Source organism: Scyliorhinus canicula, chromosome 8 (genome assembly GCF_902713615.1).
Source record: "Scyliorhinus canicula chromosome 8, sScyCan1.1, whole genome shotgun sequence".
Lineage (NCBI taxonomy): Eukaryota > Metazoa > Chordata > Chondrichthyes > Carcharhiniformes > Scyliorhinidae > Scyliorhinus > Scyliorhinus canicula.
This window is the reverse complement of record NC_052153.1, coordinates 26,708,217-26,723,510: the sequence shown is the minus strand read 5'-3', so window position 1 is coordinate 26,723,510 and position 15,294 is coordinate 26,708,217. Positions and strand designations below refer to the sequence as shown.

Here is a 15,294-nt window from a genome sequence, read left to right as displayed (position 1 = left end):
ATTTTTAAAAATAAATGTGCAAACCATTAATTTGTATTGTGCGATCATCTCTTTTCCCCTGCTATTGACAGTAAAACGAGCTTGACACAGTAGTGACCATTTCCGCCAACTTTGCTGTGGGATTCAGTGGAGTTGATGAAGATAATTGTAATCTGCCCTGCCCTCGAACCCAAGTGATGTTTCATTACCTTTGCGAGTAATCCCTCAGCTCAAGATAAACACATTCAAACTTTTTTTTTGTGTAGGGGGTAGGGGAAGACTTATCCTGGGCCTATTTTTGTGTGTGGTAGAATTATCAGGCAAGTTTGCCAATTAACCAGCAGTGGACCGAGTGGAGATAAGAAAGATTGCGTTTTTTTTCTCTCTCTCTCTAATCGTCCCTTCACGGAAGCCATCAAGCGGTTCTCTCAAGAAATGCAGGTATAGATAATAAAGAGAGTGTGTGTGTGTGATGGGAGCAGCAGCTCTCGCCCATACCCACTTTCTCCTGATGCCGTGTTGCTGAGTTTGAGAGAAGCAGCGGCAACTCAGTCAGTCAGTTGATGAGTGTGGCTGCCACACTCTCGGGCTGCCATCTCCGCCTGTCTCTCTCTCCTCTCTCTCTGGACTGTTGTGTGTGAGGGTCCGAGGAGGAGAGGTGTGGTGGGAGGGGGGAAGGAAAAAAAAAGCACCTCACACAACAGCTGCCGGGGCAGACGTTCGGATGTCCGCCCAAAAAGAAAACACAAGAAACGATCACCTCACTTTTCTTCAATTTGCAATTGTGAACAAAAAAGAAAACACAAATTCCGGCAGAGAGGGAAGACTGACGTGTTGCTATTATTGTTATTTTTTTTGTAGCTTGTAGCTCGAACGAGGCCTGCGTTCGGAATTGAAAACACTCCTTATTTTGTGACTGAAGGAGGAGAGAAAAGAAATCGTGTGGGGTGTTTAATTTTCCAAGTGGGGCGATATTACTGACTGAGGACAGTAAGTGCTCTGGCTTCTAAATGCTTGCAAGAAACTCGGTGGCGGGCTTGTTCGGTTGCACGGCGCCTTCGGCGAACTATTTTATGTGTTTTATTTATTTATTTTTAAAAAAAGGACTGTTTTGGATTTGTGTGTGTCGATTGTTTGCGGGGACCAGAGTGGTTGTTGATAATGTCGCGCGTGGTCTTTCTGCCAGGTGTGTATCGGCTTGGATCTGCGTTTTTATCCTTGCTGAAATCTGAATTGTGTATTTTTCTCTCCCCCCCCCCCCCCCCCCCCCCCAACACAATGTTTCCAAACTTGACTAGGAATTGTTTGGTTGAGATGATTGGTGTATTGAGGAAATTATTGCTGGCTGTGGGGAATTATCCCCCCCCCCCCCCCCCCCCCCCCAATCCACTTGGATAATCCGAAAGAAGTTTTTTGGCCAAGTTGTGTGGCTCGAATAGGATTTGTTGGAATCGGTTTGTTTTTGTGGTACCTCTCCAATGTTTGCAAAAATGAGAAGTGTCACAGGGCAGAAGTGTCAATTGGGAGTTTGAAGTAACAGGTAGGGCTGGAAGGTAATATTGCACCCGCTCCCCACCCTCCCAAATAGAAAACTACAATTGTACCCCCTTCAAAGAGATACACGAACTTATTTTGTTTTAATGATCATTTTTGTTACTGCAACTGTGGAGACTGATGCTCATTCGCAATTGATGAATTGGACAAAGTTTGCCGCGCGTTTTGAAGTGTGTGTGGTGGTGGGGGGTGAAGGGGATGTTGCCTCTCGTGCTCCCAAACTTTGCCCATTTTGGAAGTGATGCGGCGACGTTTCTGAGCTAACCCCCCCCCCCCCCCCCCCACCTTGATGTGAATGCAGAGTCTCGGTGAGCAGTAGTGTGCCTGGAAGATCAAATGAACACGAGATTGCCCAGGCTGCTGATGGGATTTTGCGGGGCTGCTAGTTCACAGCTTTGAATCGATGCAGGTCTCCCAAGCTTATCACTCATTTCCTTCTCCCGAGTCGGAGCTGCTTTGCGCCGACACCTCTTTGCCAACAGTTGACACACCGGGGGGGGGGGGGGGTCGATCCCCCGGCTCCCCTTGCCGCCGAGACCATCTGCTCCCAAACCTTGCTTCCACCCCCCCGAAATAGAAACGTTTTTTTTTTAAATAGCCAGTCCATGCACACACGAGACAGCACTTAGGTGCAAGTCGATCTATGTGTGCAGTCCCACCAAATTACCATTGTGTCCAGGCGCCTGGTGACACTCCGAAGGTTGCATCTCAGCGACATCATATCATCTCGGATCAAACCCGGCGTGAGTGGATGGAAGCTGAATAGCCGTCACACTTCACGCACAAAGGAATTTATTTTAATTGCACCCACCAATTAATTAGGCATGCCCAAACTCTACGAACAGGCAGACCCACACTGACCGATGGACACGAGACGTTCTGTCACCTCTGGTGATTTTCTTCGCCAACTGGCACCAATGAGCCCCGAAACATTTCTTAATCGACCTCAAAAAGGATTACATTGTGCAGGACCAAGATTTTTTTTTCGCTTTGAAATATGAAACACGAATATTGTCTCCTATAGTTCTGATCACCCCAAAGCAAGACATTAAAGGGCATATTTTCAGGGGGGAAAGGGTGTTGTTAAGTTGATGAGAAGTTTATTCAAAAATCAATCTCTGGTTTAGTTTGATTAAAATAGCATCTCATACAGATATGGTCATGTATGTATGCGCGTGTTTGTGTGGGTGTTGTGTGTACTTATATAATGTATATAAAGTATATAATGTATGCATAAGCATATGCCTTTACTTTTAAAGTAGGGATCCATAGAACTCAGCCACATTCTGTAAATATTTTCTCAGATTTTCCAAATAAAAACATAGTGTGGGGGGATCCCACTTCGGCATTGTGGTGTTGATACTTTTTAAATTGAGCATAATTTTATTTTGGTGCACTTAACGTTTTTCAACCATTATTAAAGAGAAAATATAAATGATACAGTGTGGCCCTAATTGGTTTGATATTTTCCTTTCTTTCCACAATTGTGAGGTTGAACATTGTTTTCTTATTTTATCACCAAACTACCTCTCTCTGTAGACTTTTGAACTAGTTCAGTGCCTCTGATACCTCATTAAACAGAATAATTGTGACAAGGGCTTGTGACCTTGTACCTCCTGTGCAGTTTTCTATCCTCAGGTAGGAATGACTAAGTGGTTCACTCCCAATAGATTGGAAGTCATTCATTTTCATTAGGCTGCAAGTCATAGAACTTCAACAAGACATCAAACTGCTCAGAAAAAAAAACTACACCATAAAGGGTCTCCTCTTTATATCACTCTGAGTCAGTACTTGGCTGGTGTTTCTCATGGGCTTGAGTGCACTCAAAAAAAAATCAAATGGCAACTGTTAACATGGTGACTTGAAAAAGGAACTTGCTCTTTCTGGTTATAATAGGACAATAAAGCCTTGGAAAGAAAATGAATAAAATCCTCACACAGCTTTAATACAGTTCTGCAAAATCAATCAAATACTTTTTTCTAACACTCAGAATTCTTGTGAGATATTGCTAGGTTGTTGCACATTATAATGGAAAAATCAATGCAGTAAGAAAATTAAATTTTACTGAGAGCCCTTTAGGCAAAGTGCAATGTAAAATATATTTTGCCTTCCCTTGAGGTTCAGTCGAGAAGAGGAGAGATAGAATCTAGGTTAGCTGTCAGTGCAAACGATTGCAAGAAACCAAAGATGGCTTGCAGACTAAGCTGTTAAACGCATTTCTGTTACAGCTCCTTAATAATGTTAAATAAACTGTTTAATCAGATAAAAATCAAAGGTCAAAAGCCTTCTGCTATCCTTTTAGATTGGGTTGCGGTCAAATTTAATGCACAACTTCCATTCCTTTGTGCAGAAGAGATTATCAGAATGAGAACTGATTTGTCAGATCCGTATGGAGCTATGACATCTAAGCCTCTGGAGAGACAGAGTGAAAGAAGCTAAATGGAGTGGCTTTGTGATTGATCTGATCAAAAGAAGAAGATCAAAGCTGCAAACAAACTCTTGTGTAGTGATATGACATGTACATTTCATTTGGGTTACAGTGTACTCCTTGTATGTTGCTCAGTGTCACCATTAGTTTTGAGGTGTTCTACATGCAAAGCTACACAGTGCTATGTTCAAGTAGTATAAATATACTAAAGTGAGTGTTGTCATATGACTGTTACAGGGAAAAAAAAGATAATTTAGAAAAACATCATAGAAACAAAGATTTGATCACACTTCAGAACTGTTAGGATTTTTTTTTCTCTATTAGTCTTAAGCATTTCTCTTCTTTTTCCCCTCCTGATTGGAACATTTTTATTTATTTATTTTCACCTGTAAGATTTTCTCTAACTAGGTGGATCTTCGAATCGCCAAACTCTCACATTGCATTTGTTATGTTGAGTAAAAGTTTGAAAATAGTGCTTTTCATTTCATTTTCAAAATTATTTTCCCACCTCTCTGTTCTCCAATGGAAGAAGATAATGTTTTTCTTAGGGTATAACAAGGACATTTTATAAAATGCCATCAAATTTAAGTAAGGAAGGAGTCCACACCTGTCTCAATATTCTGGAGACTTCCTTTTATTTTACTTTGATCAGTAGATAGTTTAAACACCACCAAGAGTTGCTGTGACATTCTCTTGAAACATGTGTAAATGTAGCTGATTTTCATATTTCACCAATTTAAAAAAATGCTATCACTGGAATTGATGCTGAATTGTCAGTGCATACTATAATATAAATTTCTGGGCAGGTGGCCATGTGAAGACCTTTTTTAGTTAAAAATCAAGTAACTTACTTCTGTAATACACTCAGAACCACATGTGATAAGCTAATGGGTGCATTCTGGAATTAGTAGTTGTAGAGACGTTAGTGGGGGGCTTGGTCCTGGGCATAACCCATGTTATAAAAGAACGGGGTTCTTTTCAACTTCCGCTTTATTTTCCTAAAACCTCCCCTGTGGGTTGCATATTTCATCCTAACCGTGCTTTCAATTTGATAGCATTGGAAAAACTAAGTATTAAGCTGTACTTGTGGATGTATTGATCTCTGCAGTTTTTACTGCCGTAGAAAGAAGTAATTCATTTTATTTCTTGCTCTGAGTAACTAAAGGAATGACTACAGGCTGAACTGAATGAAGTAGCATTAAAACATCTATCTTAGTATATTCAATGACTGTACAAAAGGTGCCCTCCAGGGGTTTAAAGATGTATTTTACACCATAGAAAATCCTGAAAGGTTTAATAATGTGGAGAGTTGCAATGTTTTCCTTCCATTACACTGCTTTGATTTTAAGATCATTTTTCACACTTGAGCTTCTGGGCTGGTATTGACATATGCCACAGTGGTAAACTATGAAACCTTTATGGGTGTACAACTCAAACAATCTATTTTCAAGTTATATAGCAATAAAGCCTGACTGCATGTATTAACCTGAAGTGTTCTGGGATGTTGTTTTGTTTATAGCGCATTTACTAGAATAGCAAGATTGCTCCATTGAGAATAGCTATTGGTGTATTGCCATCTGTGCATTCTGTGTTAAGCAAGTTGTATTGGTTGAGTCAGTGTGACAATGTATTTATCATTCCAACTCTAATTAACTTCAGCACCAAGCTGTACATAATACCATACTATCATGTGATTTTTCTTTAAGACCCATAATGTACTTCAAGAGAACGGGTGAACCATAAAAGAATATCATTCCCTCCCTGTGTACTTACATCTCAGCAAACAACAGTTAAATTTCGATTTATAGCTGATATGCTGCAAACTTCCTCTTTTAGATTCACAGGAGCGGGAATGTTCTTTCCAGGGAAGAACAGCCAATCATTTTGTCCCTGTCATGATACCGCCAAGTCACTTGCTAAGCTCCTAAAAAGTGTATCTAATAAAATGAAATCTACAAAGGTTTGCTGATGTGCATCAGGCATGCTTCCAGTGTGTTTCATTTTGATTGGCTTAGCTGAAAGTGTGGGGAACTCTACCTACAGGAAATTGATTTGCTGCTGTGTGCCTTTCAGGCAAACCATTTGTTCTTTTTTGCAATTTAAGCACTGTAACTTGAGTAAAATTATTGTTTGCAGCAGCAATCCTGGATGTCCTCATTTTCAGTCCTATGGTCAGCTATGATATTATATTTTCTTTTAATATTTATACATTCTGGAAATCCGAAATAAAACCCGAGAATGATGGACATGCTCAGCAGGTCAGGCAGCATATGTGAAGAGATAGAGTGTGAGAGTTAACGCTTCAGGCTGTTGGCCTTTTGTCAGAACCTTTCCAGCATTTTCTATGCTAGGATAAATATTCCCTGACTCTTGGAGGAGGTTATTTTTTTAAAACCATGACCATGTAGAGCGAGCCTCATTACATGCTTCAAGAAACATCATGCGTTATTTCTTTACAGTTTTAAACAGTGTTGTATGAAAAATATAATTGACTTGTGCCTCTGAGATTAATTGTCTTCAAAAGTCACATGCATATTCATTATATCTGGGGAAAAAATTAATTATTTTGCCTGAAGAAGTAAAAAATAAAATATTGTGTTTGATTGGAGCATGCAGTGCAAATAATTCAGTGTCATGGACAAAAATAATCACAATTTTGCATTGCCTGTTCTTTAAAATCTTGGGCGCGATTTCATGGAAATGAAAGAGAGTCCCGTTTCGAACGCGTTTAGCAGGGTGTTTCCCGGAGCTGGTAGCACAAAGAATGACCCCGCTATTAAATGGGATTCTGCTTCACTTCAGAGCGTTGGCGAGGAATGCCCAGCCAAGGCCATCCTTGGTCACATTTCCTGCACTAACGAGCTCCGCTCGCCAGTGCTTGATCTCTAGACCCCCACCAATGCAGGCGTCATTGAACAACCCCCCACACCCTATAAGGGAAGGGCACCCCCAGGCATGGGCACGATTCCACCTGAGCACAGTCAGCCTGGCAATGCCACCTGGGTACCCTGGCACTGCCAGAGTGGCACCTGGGTGGTGCTTCCAGGGTGCCAGGCTGGTTGTGCCAAGGTACCTGGGTGAAATTATGGCCAGGATACCCCTGTGCCCAGTACCCAACCACCAAGGGGCTCCCAATCACCTGGAAGACCAAGTGCCAAAATGCCTGGCCCACATTTGTGCAAACCAGGGCTAAATGACACCTGCTTGGGGTCTCCGAGGCTGGGCCGTTAAGTCCCAGTTGCTGAGTAGATCCGGCGTAGACATATTCAAGTGCAACTAACTGCTTACTTGAATATGCAAATCTCATTCTCAACCTCAATGGGTGGTTTAGCTCACTTGGCCATGTTTGGGCGCTGGTTTGTGATGCAGAGTAAAACCGCCAGCCTGGGTTCAATTCCCATACTGACTGAGATTATTTATGCCTTCACAACCTTGTTCATTACATGAGAAGTGGTGCTCCTCAGGTTAAATCATTACTAACCAGCTCTCCTCCTCAAAGGGAAAGCAGCCTATGGCCATCTGTGGTTATGGTGACTTCCCTTCACCTATCTCACAACAGAATTTCTTAACCTCCTGGTGTATTAAACCACTTTTTGTGCTATATTCCATTGAAACATATTTTTCTTTTTGGTGAGGTTAAATTTGCACAGCATCAGTTGGTCTGTTTTTACTGGCAAATCTGTCAACTTTATAGATGTTAAACTAAGGAGAGAAATTTTAAAAACTTGTCACATTTAAAAATATTTGTGAAACTGCATTTTTGGTGTTTGTGATTTCCAGCCGAGAGTGTTTGTGAGATGATTTCCTTTTAATTTCACTTGCCCACAGATTTTTTGTGGGCTTTTGCACTGCACCAGGCTATTTATAATAAGTCAGAACTGCACACATTCTCTGTGGGGAATATTGGACCTGTGTGGATGGAACAAGTAACTGGTGTCTCCTTATAAATTAACTTGAAGAATCCTTGCTGAGACATCCAGACCTGGACTTTTTGCCTGGAGTGAGTTATATGCAGGTGACAATGGGGGATTGAGGGGCGGGGTTGGGGTCGGGAGTGGGGAAATGAGACGAGTAAACCTGGCGAACTGCAGGGATGCTTGAATTTTTTGTGTGTATGTTTCCCACCCACCGGAAAATTGATAGGCTGAAAGCTGCTTCATGAAAGACGAAGCCTGCAAGAGTAGGTGGTTACATTGGGGGAGTAGGGTGGCTGCTAGCAAAGGCCAGAAATACTGGACACAAACCAGACCATTCACACACATTCATTGGGCTCTTGTGCTGTTTAAAACTGCTTATACATCCAGGGTTTCCATTCAGTAATGTACCAAATTTCTTTTAGTGCAGGCGTCCAATGTAGAGTCACATGTGAGGAGAATAGGTCAAGTCTTTGTTGCTCGAAGGAGAAAATCAAGCGGTAAACTTTAAACTGGAAAGGTTTTCTATTGATCTTTCCGTATCTTAACAGTGTTGTCACTAATGTAGAGTATTAGTAAGATTTAGCAATGGTAATGTTTTGGCCTCCATTTTTAAAATACTGGACGGAAGATCATACAATACGAGAATTGTCCCCAATGCAATGAAATTCAGATTGCTCTTTCGAGATGGTTGAGTTGGGGTAGGGAAGAAACTGGCTGTTATTTATGGGAGGATTGGGCATTCACTGCTTAGTTTGTTGGGTTGGTGGAGACATTCCTGCTCCTCCTGCCGCACAAGAGGTGCTGTACCTCATCGATTTAGCTCATCTCACCTCTTTTAAGCTGCCAAGTTTCCCAAGGCCTGGGTGCCTCATGGCTAAAAATAGATTTACTGTCAGTCTTCATTTTAATATTCATTGAATATTTAAATAACCAAGCTACTTTCTGCACAGCAGATTCTGTGCCACCGCCTTGTCCCACAAGTTCGAACTGGAAGTGGGCAGTTCCTGTTGCAGATTTTGGATTTTACTTTCTGACAGATTCGGGCCAGACCACACTGATCCAGATAGTGCAAGTGCAGCAGTCGTTTTAAGGCAAAGTCACAGAAAGTAAAATAAGACGGTAAGAAAGAGAGGGGAAGAGATAAAGGAGATAAAAAGTTTTTTTAAATGTTCATTAAACTCATGGTTAAAGGCTGAATGAATGAATCTGCACATTTAGATATTTAATTTTTAATGTCAGAGTTTGGCAATTATTAAAGCATTCCGTATTGTTAAACTTTACATCATAGAACAGGCAAAATGTAACCTTTTCTGGCATCCTTCGTGGATATTGAATGGGTCAGAATCCCAATTTCTCCCTCCTTGTATTTTAGTGCTGAACCTCTTTTCAAGATACTGGTGGTACAGCACAGCTCCTGGAAGAGCTGGGCAATTTGGACACCAAACCCCTGATTAAAAGTGTGAATTCCAGAAGCTGGTGTCCGTTTTACTCCCTGAAAGCAGCGACTGCTGATAGCCTCACCATTACTTCTACTGCAAAATCAGGACCAGCGTTTCCATGCTGAGTTGCAGTCTGGCAGTATACCCAACTGCCAATTTTAAATGTGTGAATTTGGACAGTTTGTAAGTAGGCTGCTTTACCGAGTTGAGGCATTGTCGTTGAGCCCAACCCTATCCTGAAGTAAAGTCTGTCATGATTTATTTTTAACAAATTGCAATCGAAAGCATGGCTAGGCTGATTGTTCCCTCTATAACCAGGCACACCAAATTATGGTGCATCAAACATTGCTGGGAGCAGCTAACTCAGCATAAAATGGAAATAGTAACTGGGGTCTTTAGTTATAATACTCAGCTGAACCAATGGAAAAGATGAGCATGATTTCATCAAACACCGCTTTTTTGAACAAATGTTAACATCAATGTATCACAGTACTGTAGAGCAGCATCAGTGTGCGGTAGCTAAAACAGGTAGAAGTTGGAGCCTGCTCATTATTCTCGCCACAGTGAGGTAGGTGAGTGTAGTACTGGAAGGCAAAGGATAAGAGATTAAGTGGCAAAGCAAATCAAGTAGCTCTTGCACACCTCCAAGGAGCATTAACAGAGAACGTGGAACATCTGCTACCTGTGATGCTGGCACTCCAATGGAGAGACGAGGAGGGAACAAAATAAAACATTTTTCTCTAAGAATAAAGGTGTTGTTTATCAGATAACCATGCACTTATCAGATAACTGTGAATCTGTCCCAACTATTGTAAGTATCAGATAGGGAAATAACAGAAAGTAACCGTGTGAAACTGACATTCTAATTGTAGCTTACAAAAGAAAGAATTGACAGGATCAACAACTTTCCTTTTTTTGTGATTGCTTGTGAATTCTCCACATTTGTATTTGTACGTTGGATTAAAAGGCCAGAGAGCACAGCAAATAACAGAGGTGCATTGTTGTGAGAAGGTAACGTCCACCTCTCTTCCTCTTCTCTCTGCTTGTCATTGTTCTATTAATTACGATGCTTGAAAATTAGGATGTTTCTGTAAAAGGTGCAGTGCCAGATTACCACCGAGTTGGTGAAGCCAAATATCTACCTCGGTGAACTAGTGGATGTGTGCATTACAGGTTGAGCATCCCTTATTCGAAGTGCTTGGGGCTGAGAGTGTCTCGGTTCCGGAATTTTTTGAATTTTGTGATTCCTCTATCTGTATCATTGTGAAAGGTTGCATAGTTAGCGCCTTGGGTGTACACCATGTTGTTTTTTACTAGAAACATGATTTTGGCGCTCAAAAGAAATGTGGATTTCAGAGCTTTTTGAATTTTTGAATTTTGAATAAGGTGTGTGCAACCAGTAAGTGCAGTGCCAAGAAACGTTGTGTATATTGCTTCCTGTGTCTTACTCATGCACTATATATTTCTAATAGCAAAGGATTCATATCTGAATCTGTAATTTTGTTCTTTATAGAAAACCATAATTCAGAACATACACAGAGGAGTTCATTTCTATTTTATAATGGTATAGTTGTTCATTGTCACTGAGTTCAGTCTTCCCTTCAGATTTTCGAATTGTACATGATTGACTTGATTCATTTTGTTACGGTACGTTAAAATTTGATAAGGTACATGAGAATTTCAGGTTAACACAGTAAGGGTCCTGCAATTGGACAGCTTTACACATCAATGGGGTGGAGGTGATTTTCTTTCAGAGGTCTTCAGCTGAACATGGGCAAAAAGCAGTATGTTTACATCATGCATGTCCCCACTGATGTCTTGCTGGAGTGAGCTGGTGTAATCTATTTCAGCTATGAGAATTCACTGTAGGTTTGAGAGATGAGTGGATTAGACCTGTAAGAAAGTGGAATCATGCCTTAGGATCAGTGGTCCAGTGACTTTCCATGCCATTTATATTTTGCAATGTTCAGAGGACATTTGCAAGGTGGTGTCCATACTGCATTGTTTCTGGTTTCCTTGCAAGCCTCTTTTTGGTCGCCTAACATATTGTTGATAACAAGAATAGTTAGACAAAAGTAACATAAATTTAAAGTTTTTCATGTACCTTGAGGTGTAGTTAAATTGAAGTGACAAGAAGTTGCTGAAGTACACATTACTAAAGAGAGGTAAGAAGTACATTTGAAAGGATCAAAAGTGGCTCATGAGGAAGAGTGGCATCCTTTCAACGACAAAAGACGACAGACAAAAGTGAGTTTTGAGGGGAATGGAAATATGTCTGCAATGTGCTTTATTGTTGACTTCATCATGCAACCTCAAGCGTCTGTGACTTAGCACCTATCATTAAACATCAACATTGTTATTTCGTTGGGGCCGATTTTGAGCCGGCACCAGCCATGATGGCAGAAAATTTGGAGAGAATTGGGCAATGCAATGCTCTCCGGAGACAATGCGTTTGGGAGCCCCATTTGAAGGGGTGGTCTATTTAGGTGCAGTGGTGTGGGTAGGGAGGGGGTGATTCAGCACAGTTTGGGGATGATAGGAGAATGCTGGCACTGATTGTCGGTTGGGAGGGTGAGGAAGAATGCCGGCGATGCTGATTGTTGAGGGGTGGCAATGAAGAGTCCCCAACATCACTGTGGTGGGGGCTGGGGGTCGTTAGGTTTTGCTGCTGATTGGGGTGCCACTGGCTGTAACGGGACCTTCCCCATCAGAGTGACGGCATAAACCATGGCCATTCATTTTTTTTTTCTTTAAAGAGGCTCAGGTTCTGGCGAGAAAACTGGTCTGTGCAACACGCCACTTTTCAGTCTGAGCCTGACACTTTGCCAAATTCTGGTAAGATCCTGCCCATTGTCTCAAAAAACCTATATTGAGATGTTCTCTGTCAAAAATGAGTTCTGTTTCGTCAAGGTGGCCTTGGGCTAAAATTAGAATGATGAGTCTGATTTAGCAGCTCAACCCAATTCTCAAAGACTCTTAATTTAAAGTTTTAATATTGAATTTGAGGCTTCAATAAGTTTTTAAATAGTGTGCATTGTAAAAGCTTTACTAATTCTTGGCCTGGCTGCTAGATGGAGCTTTACACTTCAGGAAGATACTCAAATTGAGATGTGCATTGCTCAACAGTGTATAATAGAGTATAATTGATGGCAACTGTAATCTTCTGGTCCATAAATCAGTCTCCATGAAGAAGAAGAGACATTTTGAGGATTTGAATCTATGTTTAGGTGAATCTTAAGAGGAAAATAACTGAACTGAAATGGGCAAAATTTAAAAATGAAAATACTATTTAGCCAGTCAAAATAAATTTTAAACCTAGCTACAATGCAAAATTGCAGGATTTCTCTGCAGGCCATTTGACCAGGAACTTACTTGTATTAACAATAATTGATCTCTATATTCTGGTAATTTGAGGTGCAAAAAACTGCATGTTTTTTTTTCGCTGAAAATTGCAAGCATGTGGATTAAAGTTCCACCTGGTGCAAAGTGCTGATTCTTTCAGAATGGAGCTCTCGTGTAAGACTTTTAGAACACCAGTTTTAGGTTTATATGTATCATATTGAGGTTAAGGTCCATCTAAATAGGGGTACAGTAATAGAGTGATTATATTACTGGAAGAGTAATCTAGAGACTTGGACTCATAATATGGAGACTCTCACCACAGCAATTGAAGAATTTAAATTCAATTTAATCAAATAAATCTGGAATAAGTGACCATGAAAGTACCAGAGTGGCATAAAATCCCTTAGGCTCACTAATGTCCTTAGGGAAGGAAATTTACTGTCCTGGCATGATCCGGATTATATGCATCTCCAGACCACATCAATGTGTTTGACCCTTAACGATTCTCTCATATGGTTAAGTAAGCCATTCAGTTGTCTTCAAAAATGCTGTTCACCGCCAATTTTCAAGCAATTGGGGATGGACAATAAGTGCAAGATTTGGAGGTCAGCACGGTGGCACGGTGGTTAGCATTGCTGCCTACGGCGCTGAGGACCCGGGTTCGAATCCCGGCCCTGGGTCACTGTCGGTGTGGAGTTTGCACATTCTCCCCGTGTTTGCGTGGGTTTCGGCCCCACAACCCAAAGATGTGCAGGTTAGGTGAACTGGCCACGCTAAAATTGCCCCTTAATTGGAAAAAATAATTGGGTACTCTAAGTTTTAAAAAAAAGTGCAAGATTTGCCAGTGACTTCTGAACCCCCTGAATAAATCTGGACCCTAAGCATGGGTCTCGCCTGGATTTTGCAGCAAAGGGAACCCATCATATCTGACATTGGGTTTCATTGCTTAAGATGGTGGACTCCATTGTCAGAAGATCATGGGAAAGAGAAGGAGGAATAGACCATCTGGACAATCAAGCCTGCTCCATCATTTTAATAAGATTGCCATTGATCCTGTACCTCAACTCCTCTTTCTTGCCTGATCCACATATCTTTTGTTTCCTTGGGACCCCAAAAATCTATCCATCAGCCTTGAATATACTCAGTGACTGAACCGCCACAGTCCTCTGGGGTGGAACATTTCAAAGATTCAAGGCCGACTGGGTGAAGAATTTTCTCCTTACCTCTGTTCAAAATGGCTGTCCCCTCAGATCATGAGACTTCCGTTCCTTTGTTTGTGATCCTCTAGCCACGGGAAGCAACTTCTCAGCATTTACCCAGGCAAGCCCCCTGGGAATCTTATATGCTTCAATGAGATCATCTCTCATTCTTCTCCAGAATGTATCGGCCTTTGGTCTGCTCAAACTCTCTTTCTTGGACAAATCTCTCATCTCAGGAATCAATCTAGTGAACCTTGAGGTCAGAACCTCCTTTTTTAGGTATGGAAGGCCAAAGCTGTACATTATACTTCAGATGTGAGATCACCTTGTATAATTGCAACAAATCTTGCAAGGAAGTCGGTTACAAGAGCAATAAAAGCGAAGATACCACTTGCCTCCCTAATAGTTTATTGTATTTGTATGTTAACTCTCTGTGTTTCTTGTAAGAACACGCAAGTTCCTCTGAACATGAGTATTTTAGTGTCCGTCCTTATTAAAGTGAATAACGTCACAATTCCCCATATTATAGCCCATCTGCCACCTTTCAAAAGGAAATTGGATCATTATCGAAAGAGAAGCGATGTGACAATCTGAATGGCCTTGTTCCATGCTGTAAACATTCTATAATTCCATGTGATGATTCTTGTCCTCTCATTTAACCTATCCCCATTTCTTTTTCAGCCTGTTTGTGTGCTCCTCACAGCTTACTTCCTCACCTAACTTTCTAGCATTGGGAAGCTTTGAGCATGCGGGCGCGATTCTCCGCAAATGCGGAGAGTCGTGAAGGCTGCCGTGAAACTGGCCGTGTTTCACGGCAGCCTCCGCGCCCCTCCCGGGACCCGATTCTGCTCCCCGGTCGGGGCTAACAGCGGGGCCCCGTGAACCACGGCATCGCAGGCTTAGCGAACTTCGCTAAGCCCGCGCGCCAAGGGTAACGGCGGCTGACGCGCACGATGCGTCAGCCGCGCATGCGCGGATGACGTCATCACGCATATGCGTGAAATCCGCGCATGCGCGGGCCGTCATGCCCCTCAGCCACCCCGCGGACTGATCCAGCGGGGCGGCGGAGGAACAAAGAGTGCACGGGGTTCGTACCTGCTGCCCGCCAATCGGTGCCATAGTTCTCCAGAACGGCACTTTGCAGCCGTTTTCACGAACGGTGAGAGCAGGTGTGTTTGAGTTCGTGAAAACGGCCGTAAAGGCCTGGGAACTCGGCCCGTCGGATAGGGGAGAATCGCTGTTCGCCGTAAAAAAATGGTGAGCATGGATTTGTGTCGTGGTGCGGCAGTGGGGGGGGGGGGGAATAGCGGGAGGTCAGGAAGGCCCTCCCGCTATTCTCTGACCCGTCGTGGGGGGCGGAGAATCACGCCCTTTTATACCAAATAGTTAAGGTAAAGTTCACCATAGTCCCAGAGGACCATAGGCTGCCTTTCCCC

The 15,294-nt window shown here is 42.2% G+C and overlaps 1 protein-coding gene across 40 annotated transcripts in view; it reads left to right on the top strand.

Annotated features, from left to right (window-relative positions):
* The first annotated feature begins 527 nt into the window (after nucleotides 1–527).
* Nucleotides 528–15,294, top strand: part of LOC119970160 (receptor-type tyrosine-protein phosphatase delta) — a 2,903,826-nt gene continuing 2,889,059 nt past the window's right edge. For 13 of the 40 annotated variants that reach the window (XM_038804286.1, XM_038804284.1, XM_038804281.1 and 10 more), the window contains exon 1: nucleotides 528–969. The gene's annotated coding sequence lies outside the window, so the exon portion shown is untranslated. The remainder of the gene's footprint in view (nucleotides 970–15,294) is intronic. The other 27 variants (XM_038804298.1, XM_038804292.1, XM_038804291.1 and 24 more) reach the window with 6 other exon arrangements.